At 38.6% G+C, this 17,092-nt stretch overlaps 1 pseudogene; it reads left to right on the top strand.

Moving 5' to 3' along the window:
- The first annotated feature begins 658 nt into the window (after positions 1-658).
- On the top strand, positions 659-2,213 carry LOC130165383 (40S ribosomal protein S24-like; annotated as a pseudogene).
- Positions 2,214-17,092: the final 14,879 nt, after the last annotated feature.

Below are 17,092 nucleotides of genomic sequence, written 5' to 3'. Positions count from 1 at the left end.
CTTAGGCCCCGGGTACACCACACACCTGGTATACTGCCATTTGACCTATAGAAAAAATGTCAACATACCAAAAAATGTCTCTTGGAAATGGGTACCTATCGACTCCAAATGGTCTGAAACATGCTCCTAAATGGTTTCTACAAGGTAGATTTTGGCTTCAACACTTAGTCAATTTTCAGTACCAATCGTCTCCCATTCATTTCCTATGGGAAAGACGTTTTGGCTTATAACTCCGGAACGAAAGGTCGTAGAGACACGGGAGTGGGTGGCGTCAGACCTAATTAGGGGGCGCTGAACACGCCAGTCTTGGACCCATCTCTCTACGACTTACGGTTCCCGAGATACAGCCAATTTAAAATTTTTACGCAATGCATCTCGGGAACCGAAGGTCCCACAGGCGAGTGGCTGGTACCGTTGGAAAGGGCGTGGCCGAATTAGTGGGGGCGAAACTTGGTTTCAGGTCTCTACGACCTTCCTATCAGAAGCTACAGACCTTAACGACTATGGTAGGGGGTACGATAGGTGGCAAAACTCTGTTAACCTAACCCTAACCCTAACCCTAACCCTAACCCTAACCCTAACCCTAACCCCTTCGCGGTGGCACAATCCTTTATTTCCTAAACCTAACCCTAACCCCTAAACCCTAAACCCTAAACCCTAAACCACACAGTGACAGTCAGGACCCGCAAGTTCATGACGAACCGGCTGCTACAGAGGAGACATATGCTCATCGATGTCCTGCATCCTGGCACGGCCAAAGTCTCCAAGACTGAAATCTGCCTAAAAACCCTAACCATGGGTGACAGTCAGGACCCGCAAGTTCATGACGAACCGGCTGCTACAGAGGACACATGCTCATCGATGTCCTGCATCCTGGCACGGCCAAAGTCTCCAAGACTGAAATCTGCCTAAAAACCCTAACGATGAATGACATGGTGACAGTCAGGACCCACAAGTTCATGACGAACCGGCTGCTACAGAGGACACATGCTCATCGATGTCCTGCATCCTGGCACGGCCAAAGTCTCCAAGACTGAAATCTGCCTAAAAACCCTAAGGATGGGTGACAGTCAGGACTCGCAAGTTCATGACGAACCGGCTGCTACAGAGGAAACATATGCTCATCCATGTCCTGCATCCTGGCACGGCCAAAGTCTCCAAGACTGAAATCTGCCTAAAAACCCTAACGATGAATGACATGGTGACAGTCAGGACCCACAAGTTCATGATGAACCGGCTGCTACACAGGAAACAAATGGTCATCGATGTCCTGCATCCTGGCAAGGCCACAGTCTCCAAGATTGAAATCTGGGAGAAACTTGTCAACATGTACAAGAACACTCCTGATGTCATGTTCGTCTTTGGTTTTAGGACTCAGCTTGGTGGCGGAAAGAGAACAGGGTTTGCCATGGTGTACGTTTCCCTAGACTATGCCAAGAAGAATGACACAAACACAGACTGGCCAGGCATGGTCTCTATGAGAAAAGAAGACCGCAAGGAACGCAAGAACAGAATGAAAAAAGTAAGAGGCATCAAGAAGGCCAGTGTGGGTGCTGCTGGCAAAAAGTGACCCCGGACAGCCAGGGAGGGTCTTGGTGTATATAGTTATAAATGGGATTTCCGCTGTTTAAGGGGCACTTTCACTACGAAAGCGGACACGAAACTGGGCGGGACCCTGTAAGGGTATAAAAGAAGAGAGCAGGAGCTCATTTTTCTTTCGGCTCTGGAGGACATATCTAAAGGAAAAGAAAAAAGACATTGTGTGCATGGCCTGAAGAACACCTTTCAAGGTCAAAACGTTGCAGCAGCACACCATATTTTCTTTGTAAATCTTTTATTTGATATTTTATTTTATTTTTGATTTTGTACTTCGTGTTTTATTGAAAAATAAACAATTTTAATTTAAGAAGAAGTTTAATCATCATTTTTTTTACCATTTTTTATATAAAAAACAAAAAAAAATCAACAACAAAAAAATATAAAAAGAATGGATGATTGGACCAAGCTTCGGTACGGCAAACACCGTCGCCTGAACCATCAGCCACCTTCTCAGGACTGGAGTTACCGGAGGCCGACCGGGTGGAAGGACAGTGCACCCTCCCATCCGTACCGGAGGGAGTACTTTCCACACCCTAACCCTAACCCCCTAACCACAACCACAACCACAGATTAAAAGAACATTAAATAAAGTTAAAACATTTGGAATAAATTAATATTAGGTTAAAAATTTTAAATTGATAATTATTGAAAAAACCCATTTAATTCAGAATATGTTAGGTGAGGAAAGGACTAAAAAGATAAAAAGTTTTAAAACATTTTAATTTAATTAATTCATTAATTAATATTAGATTAAAAACAGGGATTATTAAATTACATTATCAAATCTAAAGGGATATGAGAGAAAATTGTTTTTTTTGTTTTTTAGGTAGTAAAAACTTCAAAACACTGGTGGACATAAAAAAGGGTTAAAGCCTACGTACGGATTCTGGAAAGTGAAACTTGAGAGAAAAGAGAAAAAAAAAAAAAGTGGGAGGGTATAAATAGCAGGGCAGAGAGAGCTGCCTTTCATTCTTACTCTGACCAGCAACAGACACACAGCTTGACAGCAAAAGAAGCCGCTTGTTTGTTTTTTTTTAGTGTGCCTAGGCCTGAAGAAGACCTGTATAAAGGTCGAAACGTTGCCTCATAGGCACACATTTTGATTGGATTATTTAAATAAATATTTTATTTCAATTTATTTTCATTTAATAAAAACAAATTGGACTACTAAAAAATTCACATTCTTTTGATTTATAATTAATATACAACAAAGCCTTTATCAAAGAAATAATTAAAAACAGCACAGACCACTCAAAGATGAGATGAGACTCCTATGGGAGTCAGGGTTCTTACCCATGTCCTAACCTAAATACTAAAAACTCTTTAAAAAATATATAAATACTGCCTAAAATGTATACATGATTATTTATTATTACTATTATTATTATTTAATTCCTTAAAATTCATTAAAGGGGTTAAATTTAGTCTAATTCATTATATGGGGATTACATTAAAAAACTACCAGGATTTAAGGGGTTAATTTGATTTATTTCAAAAAACAAAAATTTAGACAACAAATTTTAAAAAAGACGATGAGCAAGTGTAAAAAGGGCGAAAATACATTGAGAGCACACTGAGCTGAGGCTTTGCTGGAGACAGCTGCTTTTAGTGCGTGGTAGTCACTGCTTTTCATTTCTATTGCCCTGCCTGAAGAAGGCACATACAGTGCCGAAACGTCGCAAGAGGGCACAATTTGAGTTTATTAATATATAAAAATACAAATATAAAAATATAATTTAGTTTTTAAGGGAGTTTCTTTTAGTTTTTTTTATAAAATTAATTTCTTCTTTAAATATATAGAAAAATTAAAAAGACAACCCCCCCCCCCCCATCCTTCCAAATGGCGTTTGTCAGTGAGCATGATAGGTGGCAATTGGTGCGCCATGGAAGAAGGGGTCGCTTCCGTGGGCGCAATTGGGACTTTCGACCCCAAGACCGAAGTTGGTCTTCCTGGGATCAGGGAGGGATGGGTGCCAGGGGGAGGGCCCGTGCATTTCACGACCCTCAATGGAGGGGACGGGCTAACCCCTCGCCTAACCCTATTAACACACTCCAACAAGAAAAAGAACTAAACCTGACAATACAAGAAGAATACGCACTATACGAACTACAAAAGAATACATCAATCGTCATAAAAACAGCGGACAAAGGAAACGCTATAGTCATAATGGACAGAACGGAATACGTCAAAGAAGCTTTCAACCAACTAAATGACAAAAACTACTACAAACTACTAAAAGAACCTCTATTTCCTGAAACATCACAATTAATATCACAAACACTGGACTCACTGAAGGAAAAACGTATCCTGACAAAAAAAAAAAAAAAAGTAGACTATCTCAAAGGAGAAAACCCTCCCAGACCAAGGTATTTCTATCTCCTACCTAAAATTCATAAACATATTGAAAAATGGACCATACCGTATAAAACCCCACCCGGAAGACCCATAATTTCAGATTGCGGAAGCGAAAGTTATGGTATAGCGGAAAATATAGATTCATTTTTAACCCCTCTCTCCACCAAACATTCAAGCTATATTAAAAATACATATGATTTCATACAAAAAATACGTAATCTACACTTAAATAAACCATTCATACTCTTCACAATGGACGTCAACAGTCTATATACTAACATTGAAATCCCCCTTGGAATGGCGGCAGTCAAAAAATGGATGAAAAAATACCCATTAGAAGACAGCCCGGATAACAATCTTACATCTACTACATCTTAGTCTAACAAGGAACGATTTTGAATTTAATGGAAAAACATACCTTCAAACCAAAGTACCAGCCATGGGCAAACGATTTGCCCCAGCCTATGCCAATATTTACATGGCGGAATGGGAAGAAACGGCATTTCAAAAATGTAAAAAACTTCCCATACAATACCTCGGATATCTAGATGATATTTGTGGTATCTGGACAGACTCAGAACAAGAATTCCGAACGTTTGTGGACATCCTGAACGGTCATCATGCCTCTATCAAAGTTGAACCAATCACAGATAATATACAAGTATTATACTATTATACTATCTTCAAAGGACCAGATTTCCCTTGTTTAACACCAGAGGTATTGGAACTAATCTCTAGAGACAAACAACAAGTATCTGGATTATGGAAACAAGCGGAAATTAAAAGTCTAACATCGGAGGAAGAAAAAGCACTGAGAGAACTACAACAATCACCCAACATTGTGATCAAGCCAGCGGACAAGGGTTCATCAATTGTGATAAAGGACAGAAAAGATTATGTGACTGAGGCTCTTAGACAACTACAGGATACCAACTATTATCAAAAACTGAACAAACCAATTTATCCCCAAACAACAATTCAAGTACACAACATTTTAGACCAATTAGTGGAATCTAAACATCTAACAAAATCACAGGTTTTATACTTAAAAGGAACAATAGCTCCAAGAGTACGGTACTTGTATCTTCTACCCAAAATTCACAAGACCCCCAAAAAATGGCCGACTCCCCATAGGATACCCCCAGGTAGGCCAATCATTTCTGATTGCGGGAGTGAATCTTATGGATTGGCAGAGCTGATTGATCACTATCTCAACCCCCTTTCCATGAAACATCCGAGCTATGTCAAGGACACTAATGACTTCATTAACAAAGTCAGATCCTTATCTATCTCAGACCCCTGCTTCCTGTTATCAACGGATGTGGAAAGCCTTTACACAAACATTGAAACAAATAGAGGAATGGAGGCAGTGAAATCCATTTTGGCCAAATACCCAGATCCAAGTCGTCCAGATGACCAACTCCTGGAACTACTATATACAAACCTCACTTGCAATGAATTTGAATTCGACAACACTTTTTACAGGTCAAAGGAACGGCAATGGCAAAACGGTTTTTACCAGCCTGTGCAAACATTTACATGGCCATGTGGGAAGAACCTGCATTTCAACTTTGCCCAAAACTTCCATTGGTATACCTCAGATATCTGGATGATATTTGGGGAGTTTGGTGCCACTCTAGGGAAGAATTTGAAATGTTTGTCAACATCCTTAATGGACATCATGACTCCATCAAAGTATGTTGGAATAATTGTGTATATAGTTATCTCATATTTGATAACACATAGCCATGTATTCTCCTTTACTGAATAACCATGTATTCTGCTTTACTGTCCTAACCATATATGTAGTTAGTCTGTACCTTGCTCAATGACATGACCACGTATCATGCTTTACTGCCTTAACCATATATGTAGTTTGTTTTGTGATGAGTTGTTTAACAGGACGCAGCTGTTGGAGGAGGCCACAGGCAGACATGATCGCTGCACAGAACAGACTGACATCAGTCTGTTCTACTTCTATACCATGAAATAAACATTTGTACCATGTATCACAATCACCCCTCACATTATATTCACATTATATTCACTCATTATATTCACTCATTGTATTATGTTACTCTTTTGTATTACCTTTGAACTCCCTTTATGTTACACTTTGTATGACATTCTGTAAGATAAACAATGTCTTGCTGCTGGAAGAATGTTTGGAGTACTTTGGGTGATAATAAAAAGAGAGGAGACGGTGGAGTTTGCTCAGAGCAGGTTTGGAGATTGTAACTGAGCAAATCTCTGTCCGTTCTCCTCGCAAAGAAATAACGCCCTTGTCTTTCTCTTCTGTGTGTCAGTATTAAATGTCTTAGGTGGTGTAAACCTGACAAAGTACAACCCTTAATCGATGAAAAGTCCATCGATTTTCTTGACACCACGGTGTTCAAAGCCGATGATTTCATTACAACGAGAAAACTACACACAAAAGTATTCTTCAAACCAACAGATTCACATGCTCTCCTACACAAAGGGAGTTTTCACTGTCATGACCTGGCTCACAGCCATGATAATAACGAGGAGACGTACGGTTTCCATAGCAAAAACGACATGATTTTATTACCAACAATATAAAAGTAGGAAGTTGGACACATAGTCAAACACTAACTAAACTAACAAATAAATTAACTAAACAAAAACACAATGCGCCGAGGGATCGCGGGCGCAGTCGTGCAGCCGCGCCAGGTAGGTCCCATCGTCATGCAGGTCAGAGAGCGTGTGAGGAGTAATGCCGGCTCTTATATCCTGTGGACTAGCCAGGTCCACCCAGGTGTGGCAAGCCCCACCTACGACCTGTAGGGAAGGACAACACAACACAAAATAAGCCAACACAAAACCCAACAGCAGGCCCTAGAGGCAGGAGGCCATCATATCACCCACGACACACATTCAGAGGAATTGTACACTCCCAACTTCTACGATTCCAAAGAATCTATACATCAAACTCAGATAGAGATGAAGCTACCAAGGTGCTCTTTGGAGCATTACAGAAGTGTGGGTATTCCCGCTCTTTTCTAAGAAAAATACAGAAACAAGTGTTTAACAAAGAAAATACATCAGACTTGAAACCATCGAAAGAACCTAAAAAACAGCCACTCCCCTTAACATCCATCTACTCAACCTTCAGCACTCATGCAAATGTGGTCCTGAAACGAAATTTCCAAACCTTGATGGGAAACACCAAAATCGCAGACGAATTCAGAATTGTGTCAGCGTATAAGAAGAACCCAAATCTACAGGATTTGTTGGTAAGAGCGCGTCTACCAACTTTTGGGGAAAAGTTAAAAGACACATTAAAAAGACCAACAGTGACGAATCAACAAAAAAAAACAAGATTTTTGTTACAAAAGGGTCTTAAACCTTCCTCAAATTGTATCTACTTGCTTTGGTGCAAAGTCTGCCAAAAACAATATGTTGGCGAAACCGGTGGTCCATTCCAAGTTCGATTGCACACTCATCGCTACAACATTCGTTGGGGAAAGAAAAGTGAGACCCCATTGGTGAAACACTTCCAAGAACATGGTCTGGAAAATTTGCAAAGCCAAATTCTGGAAAGCAGAATGGGTTGGTCAAACATAAATCGAAAAAGAATGGAAACACAATGGATTCACAGATTGGGGAGTCTGTTCCCCCAAGGTCTCAACATCATGGAATCTTTTGATAGAAGAAAAAGAACATAAAATACTGAAGCGGAGATGCTTGAAGAGTTAAAAACCTAAAAAAAATGATGAATAAGTTATCTTCAACATTTATTAGTATCTTTACATAACCTTTTTGATATAATTGTATTATGAACTGTTAAAAATAAAAAATATTATAGTGAAAGTGAAGAATTAATATACAAATGTTAAAATTTAAACTTGGAAATTAAGCTCATACGAATACATTTGATTCAACTACTCTGTAAACTGCTAAGGTTAAAATTTGAAACAAAGGTTTAAATGGATATACATATGTTAAAAATCTGTAAGATTAAAAGATTGAGGTTTAAATATATTACTTAAAAATATTTACATATTTCCTTTTGGTTTATATGACTTGTAAATTGCTAAGGCTAAGAAATAAATATACTCATATTGGAATAGAGAATATACTTGATTAGTATTACCCAAAAATCTTAAAGACTTTATATATATATATATATATATTATCTTTTTGACTATACTTGATTGTGAACTGCTAAGGGTAAAAACTACTATAATTAATATGAGCACCACGAACGCTAAGAAATTATAACCAGGTTTGAAAAGATTTCATCGAAATGTAAATTACTAAAAGTAGATTGTGTATTGTTAATCAGATCATAAAGGATAAGTTCTAGACATACACGTTATCCGGTTAACAGATGGAAATGCTAAGGATTAAAACCAAAACACACACACACACACACATCCAATTGTTAGAATCAATTATTAAACTACGAAGATTAAAAAACGGTTTTAGGTTATGTATAAAGGTAAGTAGGTAAGATTAGAGTTGAATATACCGCACCACAAGTTCGAGTATAATCATGGAAATTTCACAAATATCATATTGTTAAATATGGCTAAAAAAGGATAAGTTGTAACCCGAAAATGTTGAAAGCTTTTTATGTTAAAGAAAAGAATAAAAGAATAAAACAAAAACACAAGGATTGGAATCTGCATGAGGACATGGGGCTAACATGGCTTTATGCCGAAGTTTGCCAAAATCTGACAGATTTCCATATCCAATCTGTGTTTAAAAAAAAAAAAAACAGCTTGGAAATAGATCTCAAACCAGATTTTAAACCAGTTTAAACCTGAACAGGACTTGGACTTTAAAATTCCACTAAAAAACAAACACTAAACTCCAGTTTGGAAAAAGAACTATAAAACCAATAATGTCACAAAACAGGATTATAACCCAATTGGCTACGGGACACACCCCGAGGCTTGATCAACCTCGGTGGGGCCATCCTCAGGGGAGAATGTCTAGTGATAATGGCCGAAATACCCAATGATCTTGGGGTGCACTACTGAGGATGTGTTTCAAAATTCATTTGAAAAAAGCAAATGAACACAAGACTTGAAGATTATTATTATTATCATTATCATCATCATCATCATTATTATTATTATTAATAATAAATATGTATCTTTTTTTTCTCTCTCTCTCTCTTTTTCTCACTCAAAGGCAAGGCATGTACACTGTCGGAGAGTCTGGGTGACATGCGCCGGCCAGTGCTTTGCATTTGGCTCTTTATTCAACTGTAATGCCCAGTGGCATTGTGGGGAGAGTCATCGAGATAATTTTCCTTAACCTAAACCTAACTCTAGGGTTGGGTTAGGGTTGATTGGAACTGTGAACTGCGGACAACGAGCGTCGGCCAGTGCATTGCCTTTGGTCTCCGATTTTAAACTGCCCAGTCGTCGGACGAAGCAGGGGAGATCATCGAGAGAATGTTTTAAAATCCTAACCCCAACCCCAGCCCTTTTAAAGAAACATAGCCGGAAAACACTAAACGGAATGACTATACGGAAGATTTAGCAATACCCGTAAAACCTCCCAACACTTAGTCTAACCCAGGAATTAGACCAGGGATATATTCTGTAAAAAAAATTATTAAAAAATCAAATAAATCGCCTGTTATAGATAAGTTAATAAATGAACAAATAAATGAATTAATTAAATCAAGAAAATTAAAAATAATAAAACGATAATAATAATTAGTTAATAATTAATTAATAAATTTAATTAATTAATTTAATGAATCTATAAACGAACCAAAATAAGGACAATAAAAGTAATCCATACTCCCGTTTATATCCCACTAATTACCAATAATTAAACCTTCTAATTGGGCAATAAAATGACACACGCCGGGACCTGATGAACCCACGGATGGGCCTCCCTCGAGGGAGGGTGTCTAGTGATAATGGCCGAAACACCCTATGATCCTGAGGTGCACTACTGATGATGTGTCCTAAAACATTCAAGGGGATATAAAAGGATAATATAGGATTTATCAATACTTACTAGGCTACTGTATGATAGGTATTACCAAGGAACCAATAAAAAATTTTGAAAAAATCCCCATGGACGGGATAAAACAAAGAAATCCACCAGTTTTTTTTAAAAAAAAGGAAAAATAATATACAATCATAATAATGAAATAATAAAATAGAAAAAATAAAATAATTATTAAAAAAATAATAAAATTAAAAATTAATAAAAATTATTAATAAAAAATGATAATTAATATATACTTCACCAACCCCAAACCATAATATAGAATACGATACCTACTATCAAAAGAACTAACCTACAAACCATTTTATGGACAAGAACTTACTTAGCATCAAGAACTACGAACGTCCAACACTGACCAGAGCATTGCCTTTGACTTCCCAAGTCGTTGAACAAAACAAGAAAAAACATGAATACTATAAAATAAATGAGCCAAAAAAATATAATAATAAAACCCAATTTACTCTACTAAAGAATCCACTTAAAATTAGGGATGATAAGGACTGATTAGTACTTGACTCCAATCGTCAGACAATCGTAAACTTTGAAAATCTAATAAACTGGAAGGATATACTAGAACTAAACTAACACCCTTTATGCAACTCGCGGAAGAAATAATCTCTACAACAACCTACGGCGGGAATATTAATCTACTAAACTCCTCGAAAAAAGAGGACAATGTAAGACTTAACTACAATTAATTACACTAGAAGACGATACATACCTAATAAATTACTATTAAAAAAACAGTTTTTATATATAACAGCTGTTAAAAAAAAGTTTATTTGAAATTGATAAACACCAGCCATTGCATTACTTTTGATTCCTTTTCCAAAACTGCCCAGTCGTCAGACCAAATAAAGGGGATCATCAAGAGAACTATAAAACTCTAACCCAAAATAATAATGAAGGATTCAATTACACTATATATATGCAAATTACTAACAATCTATAAACAACCGTTTATGGGAGAAGAGTTCGTTTGGATCTGAGAACTGCGGACGACGAGCGTCGGCCAGTGCATTGCCTTTGGTTCCCCATTTCAACTGCCCAGTCGTCGGACGAAGCATGGGGAATCATCGTGAGAGTTTGAAAAATACTAACCTAACCAGAACAAGCTTGGTACTGTTGGATGTGGAATCCCCGCACATACCAGATGCAAAGTGGTTCCAAGTCAATACAACCTTCCTATCAAAATTTATTTAAGAAAATGTCATGATGATCATGTGATCCAATCCAGAAGTTCATTGGTCAGGAGTTTCCTGACATAGTAGAGACGCAGGGTTGGTACCATTGGAAATGGGGTCCCTGAAAACCTACAGAATTGTTTTTTCAAGTCTGTATCAGTTTCAGAAAAAAGTTATTCACAAAAGTAATGATCTGAGGTTGTTTTCATTCCCTATTCTAATTCTAACCCACATCCTCACTAAACAAGCAGCAATCTCAAATGCTCCTCAGAGTATAACAAAGGACTCAGCGGTCCATCAATCACAGCGATGTACATAATAACATTTCTAGAGGTTAGCACAAAGCTAATCTTTACAAAGAATACAGAACTGTCTTTTCCCTAAATTAAAATCTCTTACTTGGATTGCACTCATGGCACTGCGGTCCTTGTCCCAAGATGGTTGTGGCATCTCTTTCATCAATGGGCAGTGATGGAACGCAGCAGAGTCACCTCAGTAAGAGTCCTTGTTCGTGTAATTGAGATTGCCTTAGCCCTAACTAGCCTAACTCCAAGAACTCCCCAGGTGCCCCCCTCTTGCCCAACACAGACCAGTTGTTAACACCGCAAGGTATCTCCAGTCTGGCCAGTCAAGGGTGAAGTTCTGGGGATCCTTAAGTTCGTTTTACCTTTTATCTGAGAAGTAAAACGCTAGCAAGTATAATTCCAAGAAATCACCGGGCATTCACCTCAGGAATGACCAGGACCAGCCACGACTGAGCGGTGCCTTCCCAGCCACCCCAAGGGCAGGAAGGACCAAGGCCAGCCATGACAAACCACTGCCTCCTTGGACGCCCCAAGATCCCCATGCTAAAAATAAACATACCGTAACCCAGCCTTGCTAGCCACCCCAAGGACCTTAAAAATACCATTTATGTCTTAACCCAGTGAATCGCTCTCTAGAGGGGAACCATAACCTTCATCCACACTGGCAGGTGCTGTCTTGTTGGGGGCGATAGTTGGACTGGGAAGATAAACTCCCCGCATCTGAAAGACAAGCAATAATGTAATCATTAAACCACCCAACAAGCAAGCTAAAATATTAATGACAAATAACAGTACACCTTCGAACATCACATACAATTTAACTACACATTAAACACCCAAGCTCTACTACGAGCCTCGGCTTCTCCTGTCTATAGCCCAGGTTGATGGACTTCAGTGGCAGCTGGAGCGTGTTTTTCCCAAACAGGCCTATGTTGGAGAGGCTACGAAAAGAAAAGAATACATCAAGGACAAACTACTATTATCTGGTCCCACCAGACAGTTTTAACTGCTACCCGCAACAGCCCCACAACAGGTCCCCCCTGGAACACTTAGTATTCTTCTGTAATAACAGCATATACAACCCAGTATATTGGCTCTGTCTTGGGACCCCTCTCCAACACACACACCAGCAATTAGAAAAACATGATTTTCTAGACAATATGCAACCATTACAGTTCTTTTCACCAACCTGTCCCTTTACCTCTTCTCTGAAGCCTCAGATGTATTTCAAATAGCACACCCCACAGATATGTATTTTATACAACCAAAGTAAATATCTATGCTAACTAGATATAGATATATGTAGTATACCATCCTACATTAGTCTTTCTTATCATTCATTAAAGCCCCTGAAAATGTTTTTGGGTCCTGTGTGTAATTCAAGGAGCAGACCTACTTCACAGAGAGTGGGAGAGAGAGAGAGAGAGAAAGAATGGTTACAGGGCTGTTGTTAGCATCTGATGGAAGCCAACAAGCTAACTCTGTAGATATAAGATTTTTCTACAACAAAGGATGAAGGAGGGAAGTAGAGGTTCATCTAAATTACCAACCCCCAACCTGTAAATAATTATTAATCCAATACCAGTTTGTAACAGTGGGAGAATTCACCTGCTGGACCTCCTGGATGCTCCTGCTCTAATACACTACACCAATAATGGAAAAACAATTTTTACAACACACAAGCTTAAGATAATCAGGCCTCATCAGAAATTTAAGGGAAACAGGGGGGGTGCACAGTGGAATCACCTCTGGGAAACTAAATCCATCTCCATCACATAAAGTTGAGCCAATTTCCTAGTGATAGGATATTTGTAACGGGTATGGAGAGAACCCAATAGCAGCACAAGTGAACCAGGTTTTATTCTGGAAACAGTCTTTATTCAGCAGATCTAAACAGGTACACAGCTAACCCGAGGATGGCAGCAGAGAACTGGATTCAGGTGAGTATGGCGGAGTGTGGATCCGGACCTTGAGACGGAGTCGGTGGGGCTGATGTCACCAGAGGTGAGCTGGCGAGGTGAAGCTGACAAGGTGGGTCTCTTGGTGGAGCAAGAACAGGCTGAGTGCCAAACAGCCAAAGGCAGACGAGGAATAGAAAACAGGCAGGCAATATTCGTTGTCAGGGACAAAAGGCTGGTGGATTTACCGGGGCTGAGATATGAGGCAAAGGTCGGAGGCAAGTTGGGTCAATACCAGGTAAGCAGTCCGGGAAAAAGTGCTGGAGAGTCAGGCATGAGAGCGAAGACAATCTGGCAAAGCGTGAGTGAAGTGAAGCTGCATATCTATCGGCTTGATTGGAGATGGTGAGCAGGTGAGAGCAGCAGGTGAAAGCAGTTAGGCTGATGAGGGGTGTGGCAGAGCAGGAGAGGGGCAGAGCAGACTGTGACAGTATTTTACTCTAGATACCAAAAAACAACATTTTTTGCATCACGTGTTAACAATGTCACATACTCTAAACGATTGAAACAGGTTAGGAGGAAAACTGGATGAAACTGATCCAACACTTAAAAAAATATAAAATAAAATATCAGCCAGCTCACCATCTGTGAGCTTGAGTGCAGCACAGCATGGAGTGCTGCTCAGGAGGGGAGCAGAGAGGAAACACTCAATGAATGTTAAATATCTCACCTTCATTCCCAGGGGGAAGACATATGGGCATGGACACAGCATCATCTTTCCATTCCTGGCCTACAGGAAAAGACAAATTCATTATTATCTGCTGGTTAACTTCACTAATACAACAACAAACTAAAATCCCGTTTAACCTGCATATAACAACTGAGACCCATGAGTGAACTTCAACTAGTGAGCTGAGTAGTGACCCTTGTCCCAGCTTGTCCTGAGTGATTGTCATAAAGGATGAGCTTCAGTTGCACATACCGTATTTACATTACTTATAAAAAAATTAACAATTAAGTTTAAAATTCAGCAGCCAGCATCTCTAAAAGAAGCAAATACCTTAATCAGTGCACCTCTCTGAAACCAAACACTATGAGGATAAACTCAGTCCAGACAGACAGTCTGATCAGTCAACTCAAATGAGATTCAAGTGTGTTTTCTCTTGTCCCATTACTTACTGTTGGAGGACAGGTTCCCTCTCAGGTCCTGGGGTGGCTCACCATCTCCCTCGTAATGGAGAAAATCCAGTTTTAGTTTCAGGTGGTATCAAACCCTTGCATAACAATGTAATACCCTTATTGTTACAGTCATACCATTATGATCACCTATGCCTATATCTTACATGAAATATTCTCAGAGAGAAACAGAGTAGATACTATGTTTATATAAATTAAATGATTATGAATTGTTTTTAGGGTTTACTACCCATGAAATATTGATCACCAGCTCTTTTTTACCATGAACTATGATTACCAACCATAACCATGAATTTTTATATACTCGTCTTTAAATCTTGAAGTGAAACACAATTCAATATGAAAACTCTTTTTATCATTCAAATCTAGATTAAAGTCATACTTTTAATCTTCACACATATTAAACCTTTTTCACTCTTTTATGAACATTATTTTAACCTCATTTTGTTACAGGATAATAGTGATAACAAATGTTCTCAAAAATACTATATAAATCACTAAATTACACAACAGAGCAACAGTTAATCGTTTTCTTCATTTAAACTATATTATGAATAATATTAAATAAAGCTTATAACATGTCACAGAAGTGAGCTTCATATTGACATGTAGCGTATCAACAACACACACACACACACACACACACACACATATCAGTAACAGGACGTGAAGGAGGCAGCACGGGCCACCGCAGTTAGCTAGATTACTTTAACTGAAAATGAACTCACCAACACGGTCCAACAGCAGGAAACCCTTATTAAACTGGCTTTGAGTCATCTCTGCCGCTTCTGGTGACACAACCACTTTTAACCATCACAACAAACTTGTTGGTTGCAATTCTTGGACTCTTGTCTGTTTATTATGGACCTTACAACAATATCATAACAAAATAAATTACTTACTCCACTTACCTCCTATAATCATAATAGAACCAGTGAGGGAGGAAAGACCTTAGGTATCGGTATACCCCCAACCCAGTGCACCAAAGTCCCAGCCCAGGTTACCTGTGGAGTCAACAAGGTCAACTACAGCCATTTCTTATAGAGTTATTATGCCAGTACTAGTTATCGTGGTGGACAAAGATCTGACACATGGACTTTGACTGGGGATTGTGGCTCATTGAGTAGATTTGTGATGGCCTTGAAAGCACAAATCTATAATATCAACTCCATATCATGCACATTAACTTTAACTAGGACTTCAAAATGATACTACAAGCTACAACCCTGTTTCCTTCCTACACTTTGACATACCATTACCTTACTATTCTTTGATCTTCTGGAAAAAATCTTGTATTCTGTGTGATTTACTTTCACACACCCACTCTGTCTGTAAGTCCACTGTATAACACCATACCAATGAATAACCCACTACAGCAAACTCTGGAACAGGACTTTTAGGGATTTCTTCAACAGTTCCTGTGGAGAAAGATTAATTTTCATTACAACTAATACAGTCAACACCAAAATCTCTGTCATAGTTTAGTTGTTTGAGAAAAAAGGACAAGAAATGTAACCCAATAGTTTCCCACTATGAAAATCTGAAACTTTCCATAACCACGTCTTTTTCCATCTCATGTTCAGTTGTCTATGAATTCACATCTAAATGAAACAACAGTAACGACTTCCTGTTTGACAAATTAAAGACCTGTATCTGGAAGATTGAAGGAACTAAGGACATGTGTTAGCTAAACGGAAACCACATTTTATCTCTTTTTCTTATTAATCATCTTTTATCCTCATTACCTTCACTTTTATCTATGTGGCACATTTCCATACATTTATTTTTTTATATCCCTACACCTCTTTCGCCTGTCTCTCTGTCTCTCTGCAGCAAATTCAGACCAATCAGCAGCAAGTGGATCTGCATCATGTGACCTGTATGTCCGTGATTCACAAAAATCTGAGCAGAGATGCAGCGATGACTCACTGCAGTGACACACAGACACACATGAACACACACACACACCTGCCTAACACATCTGTAGTTTATCTAATCCCACTGACAACACCAACATATAATATTACTCACTTCTACATTTACTATGAATTTTTAAAAGGTCCCATATTTTACATATTTGAAGTGTTAATCCAGAAGAAGATATATTTGTGGTTTAAAGTATCAAAACCCATCTCAATGGAGTTTTACATCTCTCTCTCGTGACTAATGTTGACTGGCTGCTGATGAAGCTGTACTTGTGATTACACTATGAATATGACTCTAAGTACAGACATTGCCGCTGATGATATCATGTCTAGAATTGTAGTTATTGCTGTGGCTTTATTTCTGCTAATGTGTAACTCTAAAATATCTGTCGGTCTGAACCGACATATTTCAGTTTTCAGAGTATTGTCATGAAGTTACCATCTGTTACATCTGAGAGAGGGGCAGGTTCAAGTCTTGGCAGGAGAGTCTGATTTTCACCAAGCTGTCTTCCACAGTATTAATGTCTAATGTGCAGTAAAGAGAAGCAGGCAGTCAGAATCACAGCCTGATCTTACAGCTACAATCACAATCTTTCATTACTGCAAATTTTAAAAGCTGTTTTCACAGAAA

This window comes from Seriola aureovittata, chromosome 24, assembly GCF_021018895.1.
Source record: "Seriola aureovittata isolate HTS-2021-v1 ecotype China chromosome 24, ASM2101889v1, whole genome shotgun sequence".
NCBI classification, from domain to species: domain Eukaryota; kingdom Metazoa; phylum Chordata; class Actinopteri; order Carangiformes; family Carangidae; genus Seriola; species Seriola aureovittata.
Note: the sequence above shows the minus strand (reverse complement) of the source record. Positions and strands in the feature narration are given on the sequence as shown.